The sequence below is a fragment of the Pelophylax lessonae genome (genome assembly GCF_965119305.1).
Source record: "Pelophylax lessonae genome assembly, chromosome: 13".
NCBI classification, from domain to species: domain Eukaryota; kingdom Metazoa; phylum Chordata; class Amphibia; order Anura; family Ranidae; genus Pelophylax; species Pelophylax lessonae.
This window is the reverse complement of record NC_138780.1, coordinates 162,223,893-162,242,684: the sequence shown is the minus strand read 5'-3', so window position 1 is coordinate 162,242,684 and position 18,792 is coordinate 162,223,893.

Here is an 18,792-nt window from a genome sequence, read left to right as displayed (position 1 = left end):
CACTTTTTTGCCTTCCTTTTAAAGTTGTCCGGTAAGAGGCGACTTCAGCTATAACACGTTTTATATTTGGTTTATACCTCTATCCCCTCTGGTAAGGGGTACCCATCATTATTTCAGTTTTTGCATGTTTTTTTATTCACTGTCATCAGTGATCAATTTTATTGGTGGAGGTTTATTCTTTTACACAATAGATTCATTTTTTACGAACACTGGGGTGTTTAATCAAATTAGTTTGTAAGGTTTTACGCTATTGCGCTTTTACCTTTACTTCCATGATCCTGTGACCATTGAGCTAACTGTTCACGTGGACCTGGATCTACTATCAAGGTGACAAGTTTATCAAAGGAAACCGCCTTTACCTTACCTCAATCTGGTAAGCTTATACCCTTTGGGGTTCCTGGTTCCGGATTACATCTTTACTTTATGTTTGGACTGTATGGACTTTACATCTCCATTTCAGCACTATTGTTACCTTCGGCACTTTTTTAGGCCAGGTCAATTTCACTTCTGATGTAAATCATAAGGATACTCGGTGTTGGTTAATATGCAATGCACTGCATCCCTATTCATACGATCAAGAGTATAAAGCAAAAGGTGGGACTTTCAACAGTGCATAAACTTCCCCAAAGACATCATGCTTTATGCATAGAAACGAAATGTATTATTTTAGGCGCCGCCCCCTCATGTGGCAAAATGCAACATACTGCGTTCGAAAAGAAGAACGTATATCCTATATGGCTTATAACCCCATTGGCAGGATTCCTCCTTCTCTGCGCAGTTTGATGGAACCTTAATTGGCTGACCCTAGTATCCAGGCTCCTTCAGGGTTGCTATCATTGTTCCCCTTTTACTTTGTCGGGGGGGGGGGGATCTGCTTTCATTTAATTGTTTCTTCTCATCACCCTGGAATCCGTAACCAGATTCCAGAGCTCCAGATTCCAGAGCGAAGAGAAGAAACAACTAAATGAATCCACTTTCTTCTTAAAGTGGATACACTGTTATGCAACCAGTTTTGCCAAGTCCCCAGAAGAAGCTTCCCCATGAAACGCATTGAGACATCTCCTGCTGTATACTCACCTCACTGTTGGGAAATCTTCATCTTCAATATATGTACCGAAACTGGATATACAAGGTGGTATCAAAAAGATTCAAGACTAGTTTTGTAACACGTCAACAGATGACAGCACAAGGCTGCATGTATAGTCACAAGGAGCACCGACCTTCATAAGTCAGTGTGCCAAAATACATCATCCTGTGTACATCGGGAGCTGTGCAACTGGTGCTATTCTGACTACATGCAATACCATGTTTGCTCCACAATGACAATTCACCCTGTTACCGAGCTCTCATGATCTCACTTCTGCATGCGTCAGATTTGGCTCCTGCAGACATTGCCTAGAAGGTGCAGGAACCCTGGGGGTGCTGTATTGCTGGCAAAGGGTAAAGAACTTTCTTGTAAACAGAGTAAGAGCCCATTCACATTAGCGCGACTTGTCAGCCTGACAAGTCGCGCTCGGTTGCGGTCCATTGATTAGCACAGGACCCGTTCTAATAGGAGCGACACAAGTCGCTCCGACTTAGAAAAAGGGTCCTGTACTACTTTGGGGCGACCTGGAGGCGGCTTGCATAGACTTCCATTAAGTGAAGTCTCTGCAAGTCGCGCCAAAGTCGCGGTGCACAGCGGTGCACGCGACTTCACAGGTCGCCCCCCAAAGTCGTGTCGCGCTAGTCTGAATGGGCTCTTAGTCTCAAAACTTTTTAAAACCACCTCGTATGAGCATTAATTATATTGCGTTAAAGAATGGCAAGAGTAATGCTTAGGGGCAGTAACACAATTGTTGCAAGTTGTGCTGAACTTTTTGTGAATTTTTAAATAATATGTGCAAAAACATTTTAAATATATATATATATATATATATATATATATATATATATATATATATATATAATTTTGGTTTTATGCATTAAGCTTCATGTTTTTTCTAATGTAAATTATATATCACATGTTATTCATTTAAAACCTTCCTCACATATCTAGTTTTTTTTATTACGTAGGTACATCAACATTTGGTCAATATTCATGTTTTTATACATTGAAAAGTTTACAAATTCTCTGTAGATTTATACATATTTTATTTCAAAATGTCTTTAATTTCTACATTACAACTGGAATTAATGTACAGAATTGCATATAAAATGACTGGAAATCTAAAGCATGCAATGCCTGCAAGACAAGGTAAGGATTTTTCCTAAACAAGAGAAGTGAGGCAAATTTTTCCTAATATAACTGTCAAGTTGTCAGGCAATGGGAAAACAGGGAAATAGCAAAAATTGTAAATGTATTTGGGTACTAGACTCCTTTATCCTACCTTCCATGCACTTAGGCTCGCAAATGCATCATGTTAAATAGTAATTTTGCTCTACTGCTCCTCTTATTTCATTTCATATCTAGGATAAGAGCTTTGCTAACAGACTTTCATTAAAAACAACAGTCTCTGCTCATCTTATTACATTTCAAATCTAAGATAAGAGCTTTGTTAACAGACTTTCATTAAAAAATATCAGTCTTTGCTCTTTTTTATTTCATTTCAGATACATCATAAGAGCTTTGTTAATAGACTTTCATTGAAAACAAGTTTTTATGCCTATCACAGCTCTAGTCGACAACTGAATTTTACTTTCTTGAAAACTTATCCCCACACAGTTACTACCTTTAGTATTATTTGCCCTTCCTTTTTAGATTGTAAGCTTTCATGATTAGGGTCCGCCTTAACCCTCTTATCTTGTAACTGTACGTTCGTTATTTTGTAAAGCACTGTGCAAAGTGCTGGCGCTTTTATGCCCCGTTCACATAGGGGCGACGCTACTTCGCACCGCGACCTCCGAGGTCGCGGTGCGAGCAGCGCGCCGCGACCTCGGAGCGGCCGCCACGGACTTCATAACATTGAAGTCTATGGCGGTCGCCTCCTGGTCGCCCCAAAGAAGCTCCGGACCCTTTTTCTAAGTCGGAGCGACTTGTGTCGCTCCTATTAGAACGGGTCCGCAGCTTCCCTATGGGAGGCGACCTACGGCGACCTGTGAGGCGACCAGGTCGCCTCACAGGTTGCCTCAGTGTGAACCGGGACTTATAAACCTGTATATGTTTTATTTAATCATTTCCATCCTTGCCAATAGACTTTTAATGAAAGCAACACACTTTGCGGATGACTAATTGTTTAACCACTTTACCACCGGAGGATTTTGCTGTCTTACGTCTGGGCCACTTTTTGTGATTCTGCACTGTGCAAATTTAACTGACAATTGCGCGGTCATGCAACGCCGTACCCAAACAAAATTTACGTCCTTTTTTTCCCACAAACAGAGCTTTCTTTAGGTGGTATTTGATCACCTGTGCGATTTTTATTTTTTGCGCTATATACAAAAAAAGATTTTTCACTTTTTTTATATGAAATTCCCCCCAAAAAATGTAAAAATCTAAATTTTTTATCATTTTAGGCCAATTTGTTTTCTGCTACATATTTTTGGTAAAAAAAATTGCAATAAGCGTATTTTGATTGGTTTGCGCAAAAGTTATTGCGTTTACTAACCAAGGGAAAGATTTATGTCATTTTTGGTGTTTTTTTTTTTTTTAACGAGTAATGGCGGCGATCTGCAATTTTTTTTGCGGGGCTGCGATATTGCGGCAAACAGATCGGACCCTAGACTGACATTTTTGACACTTTTGGGGGTACCAGTGACATTACTACAGTAATCAGTGCTATACATATGCACTGTTACTGTAAAAATGACACTGGCAGGGAAGGGGTTAATTTTTATTGGTGATCAAGGGGTTAATGTATGCCTGGTGCTTACTAACGTGTGTGGGGGGAGGTGACTGAGTGACACAGGGACAGATCGCAGGTTCAGCTATGCTGAATCCTGCAATCTGAACCTGCCTGTCACTTAGGAGATCCGTCCGCTTTGTTTACACAAGCAGGCGGATCTCCACACTCGATTCCCCGACGATCGGGGAAGAGCAGCGGTGATCACTGCCGCTCCTCCCCTGGTCTGACTCCCGCTGTGACTGAATACAGCGGGAGCGCGCCTCCAAGAGAGGGGAATGTCTGGCGACGTAGGTCTACGTCGCCAGACGTTATCGAGCCACTTTGCCGCAGTAGCAGCTCAGTGAGCAGCGGTACAGTGGTTAATTGATTTTGCCTCTGCTGTTGTAAAGCCCATTTCTGGTCTCTGCCCCTACCCAAGTTCCACCTCCTCCTCCCAGCAAGTCTTTAGACCAGACACGTAGCATGCAGAATCCTCTGTGCCTCTTGACCAGTGCTGGGTATTCCTTAAAGATGAATTCCAGGTGTGGTATATTCTTACATTGTTACATTGGTCCAGCTTGGACCAATGTTACTATGTATATACCATACCTGGCCAATCCCTCTAGAAGCTGGAAATCACTGAAGTAGACATGGCTTCTCCGGTGATCACCACTTGCTTCCAGGTCCTGTGCTGAGTGGTTGATCTAATGCATTCTGGACACAGGAGATTGGCCCCTCAGAAAGCAAGTAATTCAGAGAACGTTGTGCAATTTCTGAATGAATGCAAAGTGTTCTCTGGAGAGAGATGGAGAGATGGGACAGCAAAGTGAAGCATTCCACCTCATCCAATCACGGGACAAAGCACTTGGCAATTTTGTCAAGTGGTTGACCTCTTGATCTCAGAATGCATCTAGACAGCATCTCAGTACGGACCCCGGAAGCCAGTGGAGATCTCTAGAGTAGAGGTATCTTATCCTGGACCAATGTAACCATGTGAAATTATACCAATTAATCTTTAAAAATGCTGACAGTGGTGCAGACTGATCATGTCAGCGTTGTTTGCTAAACCTTTCGTATGAGTGCAGCACGCTGTAGTAACGCCCCCTCGTTGGTCCATCACACCCTGCACTCACAGGATATGCTCAGGCTTCCTAGTTGAATGGTGCTAGGTGTTCAACCCAGGAGACCAGAGGCATCTAATGGTGGAAAGGAGCTACTTTGGAGTGAAGCACCGATGAGTAGGGGAGTATTGCAGCCAAGACTATTTGAAGGGGGGGGGGGCTATTACCATAAAAAGACCACTTCCCGGTCGTTTTCCCGGCTTACCGAACCTGTCGGTAGCGGGGGAAAATCATCCGGTCTGCTCTCCTCTCAGGTAGGAAGTCGAGTGAGGGCAAGATGGCCCTCACTTGACACTATGGCCTTGGAGGGCCGGAGTGACGTCATACATCGCTTCCTAGCAACAGATTTAAAAAGCCCATTTTTTTTCATCATGAAAAAAAATACTTTTTTTTTTCTTTTTTAGTGTAGATGTGAGTTCTGAGGTCTTTTTGACCCCAGATCCCACATTAAAGAGGTCCTGTCATGCTTATTTCTATTACAAGGGATGTTTACATTTCTTGTAATAGGAATAAAAGTGATCAAAATAAAAAAAAAAAAAAGAAAGTGTAAAACTAAAAAAAAGATAAAATAAATAGGAAAAAAAAATTAAAGCACACATGTGGGGTATCACCGACATCATTAGAGCAATAATTTGAGCCCTAGACCTCCTCTGTAACTCTAAAACTGGTAACCTGTAGAAATTTGTAAAATGTCGCCTATGGGGATTTTTAAGTACCGATGTTTGTCGCCATTCCACGAGCGTGCGCAATTTTGAAGCATGACGTGTTGGGTATCTATTTACTCGGCATAACATTATCTTTCACATTATAGAATAAAGTTGGGCTAACTTTACTGTTTTTTTATTTTTTAATTCAAAAAAGTGAATTTTTTCCCAAAAAATTGCGTTTGCGCAAACATGGTGTGATAAAAAATATTGCAACCATCTCTCTCTATGGACTCTGTTAAAAAAAACTATATATAGTTTGGGGGTTCTAAGTAACTTTCTAGCAAAAAAAAAAAAAAAAAACCTGATTTTAATTTGTAAACAACCAGTGTCGTGAAAAAGGCCCGGTCCAGAAGTGGTTAAGAATAAATAAAATTTTTGATTCATTCATTTTTGACCATTCTGAATGACATACAGAAATGATCTAAAGAGGACCCCTAAAATGTTTTCAATTATATTTCCATAAAAATATGGCTTGGTATGTCTGCGCTAATTATACCATTGTGGCTGGCAGAGAATGTGGCCTGTTCCCACTAACAATTATACAGCCTAATGTGACCATAAGGAGATTTAACAATACCCTAAGTGGAATAATGAGTGCTTCCAACTGTTAAAACACTGATTATTGATAGATTTCTCCCAAATCCTCTGTTTAATGGTCAGATCTTTCCTTTTGTTGCTAAGATTAACTACTTTTCTATTGGAGAAGTTTTTTTTTTTTTAACATGCACCGGCGTATAACGTGCATCTCAATTTTAGAAAATAAATTTTAGAAAAAAAGCTTAAATTAGAAATAAAACCGCTTTGAACTCAGAACTTTTTTTTTAATCAAATACAGCCTCACCAGTGCCCATGAATGAAGCCTAGTCAGCGCAGTGTCCAGCAATGCCGCCTCGCCACCGCAGTGTCCAGCAACGCAGCCTCGCCAGCGCAGTGTCCAGCAATGCAGCCTCGCCAGCGCAGTGTCCAGCAATGCAGCCTCGCCAGCACAGTGTCCAGCAATGCAGCCCCGCCAGCGCAGTGTCCAGCAATGCAGCCTCGCCAGCGCAGTGTCCTGTGATGCCTCGCCAGGGTAGTGTCCTGTATTGCCTAGTCGGCGCAGTGTCCTCTATTGCCTCGCCAGCGCAGTGTCCTTTATTGCCTCACCAGCGCAGTGTCCTCTATTGCCTCGCTACGCAGTGTCCTCTATTGCCTCGCCAGTGCAGTGTCCTGTATTGCCTCGCCAGCGCAGTGTCCTGTATTGCCTCGCCAGCGCAGTGTCCTGTATTGCCTCGCCAGGGCAGTGTCCTGTATTGCCTCGCCAGCCCCATTGCACAGAGTGGGGGGTGGGCCAGGCCGAGGAGAAGGAAGGATGAGCGGCCGCTGTCATCTGAAGTCCCGGCGACTATAATAGACGTCACATGTCCCTGCATTGGGCCACTGTGCTCTCTATCATAGGAGGCAGGACTTCCTATGACAGCAAGCGCTTGTCTTTCCTTCTGCTCAGCCTGGCCTGCCCCCCTCTGCCTCTCAGCACCGCCTGGCCTTTTTTTTTTTTTATCGGCGTATATCACGCACTGCTGTTTTGCCCTCCATTTTTAGGAGAAAAAAGTGCATGTTTTACGCGGATAAATACGGTATATATCTCTATCTCTCTATATATATATATATATATATATATATATATATATATATATATATTTCTTGAAAGCAGAGACCCTGTAGATTACAATAGTATCAGTGGCATTTTTTATGCTGCATGATATTTGCATAACTTGCAATTCTCAAACACTTATTTTTAGGAAAAAATATGCTAAAATGAATTTAAGTACAAACACATTATAATGATCTAATGGTAAAATAAAAAAAATAAAAAAAGATAGGGGTTGTGTCAAGTAAATAGATACCAAACATGCAAAGACTCTGTACCGTAAGACTGAAAGTACTGTAAAACTGATTGCGTGGATCTACAGCTGCCCGGATCACTTTTACATAACTGGGGGAAAAAACATAACACTACGTTCGCAGCTGCAGCAGCAGTTGTGAGCTTGTTATAACCGCTTGAATATCAGGACAATTCTAAACGCACCTTAGTAGACAAGTGGTTTAATAAGCAATTGAATGTGATTTCTCACTGTCAGCTTGGTCACAAACACAAAGTGGCAGGTATAAGTTTGTTTCAGTATAGACAGATGTCTTATTTGCTGTGAGGAGGCAGTTGTCTGTATCAAGCAAGGACACTATAAATGTTTTTACAAAGAAAGGATTCATATACAAGTAGTGCTTTAAAAATTTGTTCTACAACAATGAGCCTAAAGGTGCCATGAACCATGCTCCATTAGTACATCTCCAAGGCTACTCAAACAATGGTGGCTATTCAACATCGTAAGTACATTCTGTGTCCACATCAATTTACATATATTCAATATATTCAAAGCCCATTAAACCTAGGGAGCAGTTTGATTTGCATCATCTGCCTACTGCAAACTACTTGACATTTCATCTTTGTTGACAGTATGTCTACTTGACTTTAATGTATGGCATTGTACCTTTGTGCATTAGCAAAGAGGAATGCAGCAAGCAAGTATCTCTATGTATACGTTCAATAAGCTCAAAAACAACATTCTTCAAAAGTGAAAAAGAGGTTGTGTTCATAAAATCGGTAGTAAAACAACACTTTGTGGGCCAGCTAAACTTCCTTTAATAAAAAAAATAAGAAAATTGGAACATCAGTACCCTTGCCTTTCTGTATAAATGCTGAAAGGGGAACCCAAATAAAGAGTTTTGGATATGGGAATTGGGATTCTTTAATCTTTATGCCTTTAGTGGAAAGAAGTTAAAGGACTCCCATATGTGGTACACCTTTGACAGGTTGAACGTACATTTTACGTGAAACTGTTTTTTGTAAGCAAGTGTCAGGAAGTTAGTTCAGCTAATGCTAATTCTCATATAGTTAATGCTAATTCTTATGCAGCTAATGCTAATTCTCCTGCAGTTCCTGCTCATTGCCATACAACTAATGCTTGTGCACATGTACCAGCACACAGGGGAGCCCAGGCTAATGTTCAGTGTGCACGGACACCTAGTGCACCAGTGTCGTGGCATACCTATCTCGCATTTTCTGGATACCTTATTGGCCTTTACAGGATGCCTTGACTGGCATTTAGAATGGTTATCTTAAACAAAATGTCTTTCGAGTTAATCTCATTTTACTTTGATTTCTTTACATGTGTCACTGAGCTTGCAAAGGCTAAGAATATATCAGATGAACGAAACAGTGGAAATTCCCTATCTCTCAGAATATCAACTCTGTCTGGACAGCTGACCACAAAGCCAATAATATCTTCTAAAAGCCCCTTTGGAACTTTTATTGTGTGTCACCAAGAAATTTCCCTTTATGACAGAGAATCACGATCTAGATTGACATAATGCTTACTATAATTAGTTGTTAACTTTGATTGGACAAAAGATGTTAATAACAACCCATTTCTGTACGTCAGATTGTAATGACAAACCCATTTCTGAGTATATTTAAACTCCAGCAATATTGTAATAAATCAGGTCACTATGATTCAGCCATCTTGAGTCTTGTCTGATCTCATTATATATATAGCTATATATTGTCTGATTTGGTATCACTGACTAACAGGTAACAGGTATTTTGTACCTGAGGAAAAATTCCACAACAATTTGGCGAGCTTGAGCCCAGGAGAGGTGACGTCATCTGCGGACGGAGTGAGACATCTGGACTGCATTGGATACACTGAAAATATCTGGCCAGGTAAGCCCATTGTCTGCTTACAATGTTTTTCAGTCCATCCAATGACGTCCAGGTAACTCTGTTTTATTTTTGACGTAATACCCTCTTAAAGAACCTAAACCCTTAGTCGGTGTATATATTGTTGCGAAAGGTGAGGTTGGGTCAACCCTCACCGCTGTGGGTGTCTTGGACACGCAGGAACGTGACCCCCAGTTGTGTTCTGGTAAAGCGGTCTCATTTTGGAGTGTCCATTTGAGACGTAGCAAGCATTGAATGTATATGACTGTTTTAGCCTGACATTTCATATACATGTAAAGGTTTCTATCTCTATGTTATAGTATATATGTAAACATATGCATATGCTAATAGGCTGATTTTAAGTTAGAAGTTATCCTGACATTGTGTATCGGCCAAAGTAAGGGCCGAAGTCCAGGTCAGGGTACTTGGGAGTTAACCTGACATTGTGTATCGGCTGGCAAGGGCCGAAGTCCAGGTCAGGGTACTTGGGGGTTAGCCTGACATTGTGTATCGGCTGTGAGGGCCGAAGTCCAGGTCAGGGTACTTGGGAGTTATAGGTAGTTATTCTATTTCTTGGATAACAGTGAAATGGGAAACTGGGTTTCCGTAGATACCGACCAGGGGTCGATGGGAAAGGTCATTAGGACCATGGCCTTAGAGTGTATGGGTAACAGGGTTACCAGATAAATGGGGCAGACCAGGGAGTTTGCATTCGAAGATTAAATGCTCTGGGAGCATAGTTTTTGGGCTACACAGCCAATTAAAGTGTTCTGTAGTTGGACAGCTAATAATCCTAGTTGTAGGATAAGATAAGATAGGATATGGCAGATTTTTGTAAAGTGTATGAAACAGATTTGGCAAGAACAAACTTAAAATCAGTTGCAGAAATATGGAAGCAGGAGAGTATGAAGTTGAATGAGTATTGATATTATTATAAATGAGTTGGTGTGTGTTGAATTGTTTCATGAGAAAACACATGTATTCATAAAAAAGTAAGGATGCTCATTGCACTTTAATTCATAAGCCTGTCGTGGCTACTTTTAAGACAAAAAAAAAAAACAGGCTCTGTGTCTTTGATATAAAAAGGGGAAGTAGTTTATAAGCTGGGAGTTTGTAGCACGGAGAAAAGATTGTTTCTTTATAAGATAAATGAACGGCATATGATATTTTTGGGGTTATTCTGCATTAAATTAAACTAAGATGAAAAATAATAGGTTGCCCTTTAAACCAGGAATCTTTGTTTAGACATTAAGGGTTACAGCAATTAACATGACCATTGAACCCTATTGGCACTGAGCCAAAAGTTTTAAAATAGAATAACTTTTTTATATTATTATGGTATATTAAGTGGTATTTCAGGGGCACCCTCCGTAACCGAAGAGGAACCTCAGATAAGATTTTTTTTGAAATTCGGGACAAAGTTCTTAGAGGTTTTTTGTTTGAAAGATAAAAGTACATTACTTCCTGTCATTATGGGTGTATAAAAAGTGACCTACTACAAATAGTGTAAAGACAGGACATTAGAGCAAAGAATCGCAACCAGCCCCTCTCCCCCAGATAGACAGTAAATAAGGTATACAGCTAACCTGTGTCCGCATGTCCCATCAGAAGCAGCCGAAAGGTTTACAGAAGGAATAACAGTAGCAAGGGTGAGAGTGGTTTCCTGCCTGGCTTCAAAGAAAAAGGGGAAGTCATTTAAAAAAAAGTAATGTTTGTGTTGAGTTAAAATTTCAGTGTTCTGTTTCAGATGAAGTGCCCATTAATCCAGTATGTAGCATATGTCTCTTGCCAGCTTGACCCAGTGATAGAAGGATCCTCAGCTGTGTGCGGGCCACAGCCTGCAAAAGAGCTGCTGGGTAAAACAGGTGCAATGTATTTAAAGCCAGTTTACTTCCAGTACAGGAGCAGGCATTAGAGGGGGAGGGGAAAAATGTTTGTTAAATATCCCCCATGACTGTTTTTGAGCTGATGATGGCAGAATCTGAATTGTTGAGCCCTGCCAAAAAGGCTCCTCTCTGGAGCCCTGATGAGACCCTTTATGTAGATGGATCATGTTTGTAAACAGAGGAGGGTAAGCCTGTAACTGGGTATGCAGTAGTAACAGCAATAAATAAACAAAAAGAATGCAGAGATATTAAATTTAAAGTTCTAAGCACAAGCAGCTGATGGTTTTGGCAAAGGCCTTTGAATTTTAAAGAGTTAACATTCACATTGACATGATTTTGGTCATATTTTTGAAAGCTTGTAACTTTTTGACCTCAGCCCAAGTTCTCTCGGTAAGCCAAGAAAAAGCATGCAGATATAATAGAGACTGTTCTTAGTCTTCCAGTGTTCCACCAAGGTGGCCATTTATTAAAAAAACCAAGGCACATGCAAGAGAGGACACAGAAGAAGCTGCAGGAAACGCAAGGACCGACAGAGCAGCGAAGAAGGCTGCACTGGAACAGGTCCCTATCCGGGTACTGACACTCCTAGGAAAGCAACCAACTCCTGTAAGTATGGCAATCTTGATATCATTGCAGAAAAAGCCCCCTCACAGGAGCGTGAGAAGTGGCGGAAGAACAGTGCAACACAGGATGTAACTGGTTGCTGGAGGATGGAGGAGCATTTCTGTCTGATCTCAGGCCCTATACCCGAGGGTGGCAGCCGCAGCTCACGGATCGTGTCATATCTCAAAGACTCTAATGACCACCTTGGTAATACAACACTGGTTAGCACCAGGTTTTCCTGGAGTAGCTGCAAAATATACTGCTTCTTGTCTTACCTGTGCTAGGTACAATGTTGGTAGAGCTGTAAGCACCCCATAAAAGCACCGCCTAAGTCAGACTGTCCTTTCCAAGGAGTTCAAATAGATTACATTGATTTCCCACAGTCTGGTCCCGATGCACATGTTTTAGTTTGTATAGACATTTTTCAGGATGGCCTAAGGCCTGGCCAGTCTCTAGGGGTAAAGTACAAACCACAGGAAAAAGGCCTTTGCCCCAGGTAATGTGCAGGTATAGAATCCCAGAACCTATGGAAAGTGACAGGGGTACTCACTTTAAAGGAAGGGTTCTACAAGAGGTCCTATCTGCACTAAATATTGAGAAAGCCTTTTACACTCCATATCACTCACAGAGTAGCGGAAAGGTACAAAAGGTTGTATGGTAAAAAAAAAAAAAACAAGTTGAGTAAAATAATAGCAGAAACAGGTAGATTGTTTTACGTTTTTTTCCTTTGTCAGGAACACTCCCAAGAGAGGTGTGGGTACCTGAAGCAGGTCTCTATTTACCACAGAAATTGCAAGCTGCACACTCAGATCTCACTAGATGTGTTGCAGCGCTTTAAAAACAATTGACAAAAATGCATAATAGTGTGTTTTCATCCCTACCAGATCCAAATGAGGATACTAAGTCATAAAGTAAAGGATACATGGATTCACGCCAGTCATTGAAAAAAAGGTGGTACAATGATTTTCTTTAAATTTTTGATATGTATGGAAATGTTGGGTATAATGAAGGGGCAGGACAATAAAAGAGACAGACAACCTAAGGCCCAATGTACTGTTAAGTTTAAATACCAGGTAGCCAGGAAGTCAGGGTACTCAGGGTGCTAGATATGTCCACAATTACACCCAGAGTCCCAGACTATACCTGCGCTAGTAAACCCACTTGCATTAGAGGATCTAAATCAGACAGAGTTTTCAAAATCCTATAGAAACATTACCAGTGCACAAAAGGACATGTTAATTCCCCCAAAAGTCGCAGGTTTCAAGAATCCTACAGTGTGTATAGAGTTCTATGGAAATAAAACTGATGTAGGGAGGGTGGACTGTTCACAAGCACTGATAAACATATCCTGCCTACAGCTGACTGTGAACAGCCCATGACATGAAACATGCATGCATTACAGAAATGAAACTGTTAAACATAAAATATGAGCCATATTAAATGACAATATGGACATTTCTCACCTAGGAGAAGCCCTCAGGTTTCTGTTGTTCAGACAGAAACTGGGGTATTATGCAGAAAGTTATTAATACCCATTTTCACCCCAGGGTGGTCACATTCAGGGTTGGGAATCTATTGTGTCTGTGGCAATAAGGCCCATAGTTGACTTTCTCAGTGTGTCACAGTAACAGGTACTATAGCCTCTTTATTTCCAATGGTGTCCGCCCATCCTAATGAACACAGTCTTTTGGAGGTTTTGCCTTATCTCCTAAAATAATGAAAGTGGTGTATTTATATTGATGTTTATGATAATTATGATCTCTAGTTATCTGTTGAATTAAAATAATTATGTGTTTGGTTGATAAGGTTACCAAGGCCAAGGAGACAACCTATTTCAACTCTATACGGAAATGAGAAGGGATTGATGATGCTGAGTATGCTGTAATGAGAAATCTGTCACCTCAAACCCCCATGTATGAAGAAATCTCCGCCTCAGAACCTTACCAAGACTCGGACACCCCCCACTGAGGTTTGCCCTCTGGGCCAGTGTTCCAAGCGTAAGGGGCTGCTCCCTTGGAGGGATCTGATAAGCGGAATAGGTAGTTAGTTAGCCTGATCAATAAATTCTCAAGAGGGGGGAGATGTCGTGGCATACCTATCTCGCATTTTCTGGATACCTTATTGGCCTTTACAGGATGCCTTGACTGGCATTTAGAATGGTTATCTTAAACAAAATGTCTTTCGAGTTAATCTCATTTTACTTTGATTTCTTTACATGTGTCACTGAGCTTGCAAAGGCTAAGAATATATCAGATGAACGAAACAGTGGAAATTCCCTATCTCTCAGAATATCAACTCTGTCTGGACAGCTGACCACAAAGCCAATAATATCTTCTAAAAGCCCCTTTGGAACTTTTATTGTGTGTCACCAAGAAATTTCCCTTTATGACAGAGAATCACGATCTAGATTGACATAATGCTTACTATAATTAGTTGTTAACTTTGATTGGACAAAAGATGTTAATAACAACCCATTTCTGTACGTCAGATTGTAATGACAAACCCATTTCTGAGTATATTTAAACTCCAGCAATATTGTAATAAATCAGGTCACTATGATTCAGCCATCTTGAGTCTTGTCTGATCTCATTATATATATAGCTATATATTGTCTGATTTGGAATCACTGACTAACAGGTAACAGGTATTTTGTACCTGAGGAAAAATTCCACAACACCAGCGATCATCAGCGCACATGTCTTCGTGCATTGGCCTATTTAAAGGAGGCCCTGCTGGATGCTAGCTGCTGGATGTTCTTCAGCTACGTCTGATCCATGTTCATGTGTTCCTACTTGTGCTGACTGATCTTCCGTTGCTGACCTGGTTTGTTCCCGACCTCACTCTGTGGATTTTGACTTCAGCTTGCCTCTGACTATTCTCTGCCTGATCACCTGGTGCTGACTTCAGGTTGCTACTAGACCCTGCTCTGCCTGCTTCCCCATTACTGACTTTGGCCTGCCTCCTAACTATACTGCTGTCCTTTAGTGTATGACCCCAGCTAACAATGGCTACGTCCCTGACTGTGGGCGTTACCTGCTATCAGTGGCAGCTGGTGCTCCATCAGTCAAGATACATGACAGCAAGCCCCCACACAGTTAGGGTAAGTAGGTAAATTTGCCAACTAATGCACATGTCTTAAAAATATATAAAGAATTCACCTAAAGACAAACTGCACTTTTGTTAAGAAAAAAACATTCCCGTCTGGGTTAGCTATGTACATTGCAAGAATTTTAACAAACTTTTTTGACGAATTCTAACTTTTGTTATTCTGAAGCAATAGCTGTCTATGTGCAAAATTAATGTGAGTAGGAGTGATTTCATAGTTATCAGCCACTGTCAGGGGGCCCCAGTGGGTGCTAGACACAGGGCTCTGACCTGAGAGCATCTCTCTCATACAGCCCAGAGCCTGCACTGACAGTTTCCCCTCCCTCACACGGATAGGAGAGGAGAGAGCCGTTCTGCTCCTTCTCCTCCCGCCCCTCTCCTCCTGTGTGCACCACAAAAAGTGTAAAGCTAAGCAGCTGCTGGGCTCCACACTTCCCATGGTGCACACACAGAAGGAGAGGGGCGGGAGGAGAAGGAGCAGAACGGTGGAACATATTGTTTTGTTTTTCTTTTTTTTTTTTCCAAAATTTCCAGTTTCTTTTTTTGTTTATATCACAAAAAAAATAAAAAATCCTGTGGTGATCAAATGCAACAAAAAAAAAAAAATCATAAATTAATTTGGGTACAGTATTGCATGACCGTGCAATTGCCAGTTAAAGTAGCACAGTACAGAATTGCAAAAAATTGCCCATGTGGTCATGAAGGGGGTAAACCTTTTCTTCACACAAATAGAGCCTTCTTTTTTCAGTATTTGTTTTTTCTTTTTTTTTTTATTAATAAATTATTAATATACAAACCCGATTCCAAAAAAGTTGGGACACTGTACAAATTGTGAATAAAAACAGAATGCAATGATGTGGAAGTTTCAAATTTCAATATTTTATTCAGAATACAACATAGATGAGATATCAAATGTTTAAACTGAGAAAATGTATTATTTTAAGGGAAAAATAAGTTGATTTTAGATTTCATGGCATCAACACATCTCAAAAAAGTTGGGACAAGGCCATGTTTACCACTGTGTGGCATCCCCTCTTCTTTTTACAACAGTGTGCAAACATCTGGGGACTGAGGAGACAAGTTGCTCAAGTTTAGGAATAGGAATGTTGTTCCATTCTTGTCTAATACAGGCTTCCAGTTGCTCAACTGTCTTAGGTCTTTTTTGTCACATCTTCCTCTTTATGATGCGCCAAATGTTTTCTATGGGTGAAAGATCTGGACTGTAGGCTGGCCATTTCAGTACCCAGATCCTTCCTCTACGCAGCCATGATGTTGTAATTGATGCAGTATGTGGTCTGGCATTGTCATGTTGGAAAATACAAGGTCTTCCCTGAAAGAGACAACGTCTGGATGGGAGCATTTGTTGTTCTAGAACTTGGATATACCTTTCAGCATTGATGGTGCCTTTCCAGGTGTGTAAGCTGCCCATGCCACACGCACTCATGCAACCCCATACCATCAGAGATGCAGGCTTCTGAAATAAGCACTGATAACAACTTGGGTTGTCCTTGTCCTCTTTAGTCCGGATGACATGGCATCCCAGTTTTCCACAAAGAACTTCAAATTTTGATTTGTCTGACCACAGAACAGTTTTCCACTTTGCCACAGTTCATTTTAAATGAGCCTTGGCCCAGAGAAAACGCCTGCTGGATCATGTTTAGATTTGGCTTCTTTTTTGGCCTATCGAGTTTTAGACGGCAACAGTGAATGGCACGGTGGATTGTGTTCACCGAAATGTTTTCTGGATGTATTCCTGAGCCCATGTTGTGATTTCCATTACAGTAGAATTCCTGTATGTGATGCAGTGCTGTCTAAGGGCCCGAAGATCACCACCATCCAGTATGGTTTTCCGGCCTTGACCCTTACGCACAGAGATTGTTCCAGATTCTCTGAATCTTTGGATGATATTATGTAATGTAGATGATGATAACTCCAAACTCTTTCAAATTTTTCTCTGAGAAACTCCTTTCTGATATTGCTCCACCATTTTTCGCTGCAGCATTGGGGGAATTGGTGATCCTCTGCCCATCTTGACTTCTGAGAGACACTGCCACTCTGAGAGGCTCTTTTTATACCCAATCATTTTGCCAATTGACCTAATAAGTTGCAAATTGGTCCTCCAGCTGTTCCTTATATGTACATTTAACTTTTCTGGCCTCTTATAGCTGCCTGTCCCAACTTTTTGGAATGTGTAGCTCTCATGAAATCCAAAATGAGCCAATATTTGGCATGACATTTCAAAATGTCTCACTTTCAACATTTGATATGTTATCTATATTATATTGTGAATAAAATATAAGATTATGAGATTTGTAAATTAGTCCATTCCTTTTTTACTCACAATTTGTACAGTGTCCCAACCTTTTTGGATTTGGGCTGGTATTATTAATATTATTAAATTATATTATTAATAATATTATTATTATTAAGAAATTATTATTTATTTTTTATATAAAGCAAAAAAAATGACCAAAAATGTTGAAAAAAAAACACAATATTTTCTACTTTTTTGTTATAAAACAAATCTAAATAAAAAATTAAACAATCAAATTTCTTCACAAATGTAGGCAAAATTGTATTCTGCTACGTCTTTGGTAAATAAAAATTACAATAAGTGTATATTAATTGGTTTGTGTAAAAGTTATAGCGGCCACAAACTGTTATATATAAATAATGGAATTTACGTAGCTATAGACCCTATACTGGTAATGACTTTGATCAGCAACTTATAGTGTGACTGTGAAAGTGTGGGGGGCAATCTGGCACTAACAGACACTAACTGACTGACACTGATGTTGCTAGTGACACGAATACAGTAAACTGTGATAATACTGTACACTGTACTAATGACACTGGCTGGAAAGGGGTTACCTTCAAGAGAATAACTGTGTGTCTTAACAGTGTAATGTGTGTAACGTGCTGATTTTACTAACAGATCAGGATGTTTTTTCCCCCTGATTTTCAGGGAGAAGAAACAGCCAAATCACTGTTCACTATACACACATAACTCTGCGTGTGATTGGACAGCCGATAAGCAGGTTTCAGCCAAAATCATTGGCTGAAATCTGCTGCCAAGCTCGTGCTTGGTTCAATCACGGCAGGGAGAAAACCTCAGAAGAAAGGCAGCAACATACATGTACATTGTCAAGTTTGCACCTGCCACCCCCTCGCTGTATATTTACTGTGGTCGGTCAGCGGGTGGTTAAATTGTTAGTAAATGATAAATCCGACTGCTTCCCTCGGTTTGTGAACAAACAACTAGCAATGAGCTGAACATACCTGGGTCCGGTGAACATTACTGAAGTTCACACACTGAACCCAAACCCCATTACAGTCAATGGGAGCTGAATGCTTAAAAACAGTGAAGGTCATTTTCTAGGCTAATAGGCAAGGGATTGTCAAACACAAGGCATGGTAAAGAAAGAAAAAATAAAATTCTGTTTGATGGGGAGGGAGCAGCAGTTTTAGTAATGTGAAACATTAAATATATAAAAATCCTTTCATAACTTCAGCCCTGGATGGTTTACACCCCTTCTTGACCAGGCCATTTTTTGCGATTTGGCACTGCGTTACTTTAACTCAGTGGTCCTCAACTCCGGTCCTCAGGGCCCACTAACAGGCCAGATTTTAAGTATTACCTTGGGGAGATGCACACTAGAATACTGCAAACACTAAGCAGCAAATGATATCACCTGGGATGTATTTCAGTTATCTTGCAAATCTGGCCTGCTAGTGGGCCCTGTAGGCCAGGGTTGAGGACCACTGCTTTAACTGACAATTGCACAGTTGTGCGACGCTGTACCCAAATACAAT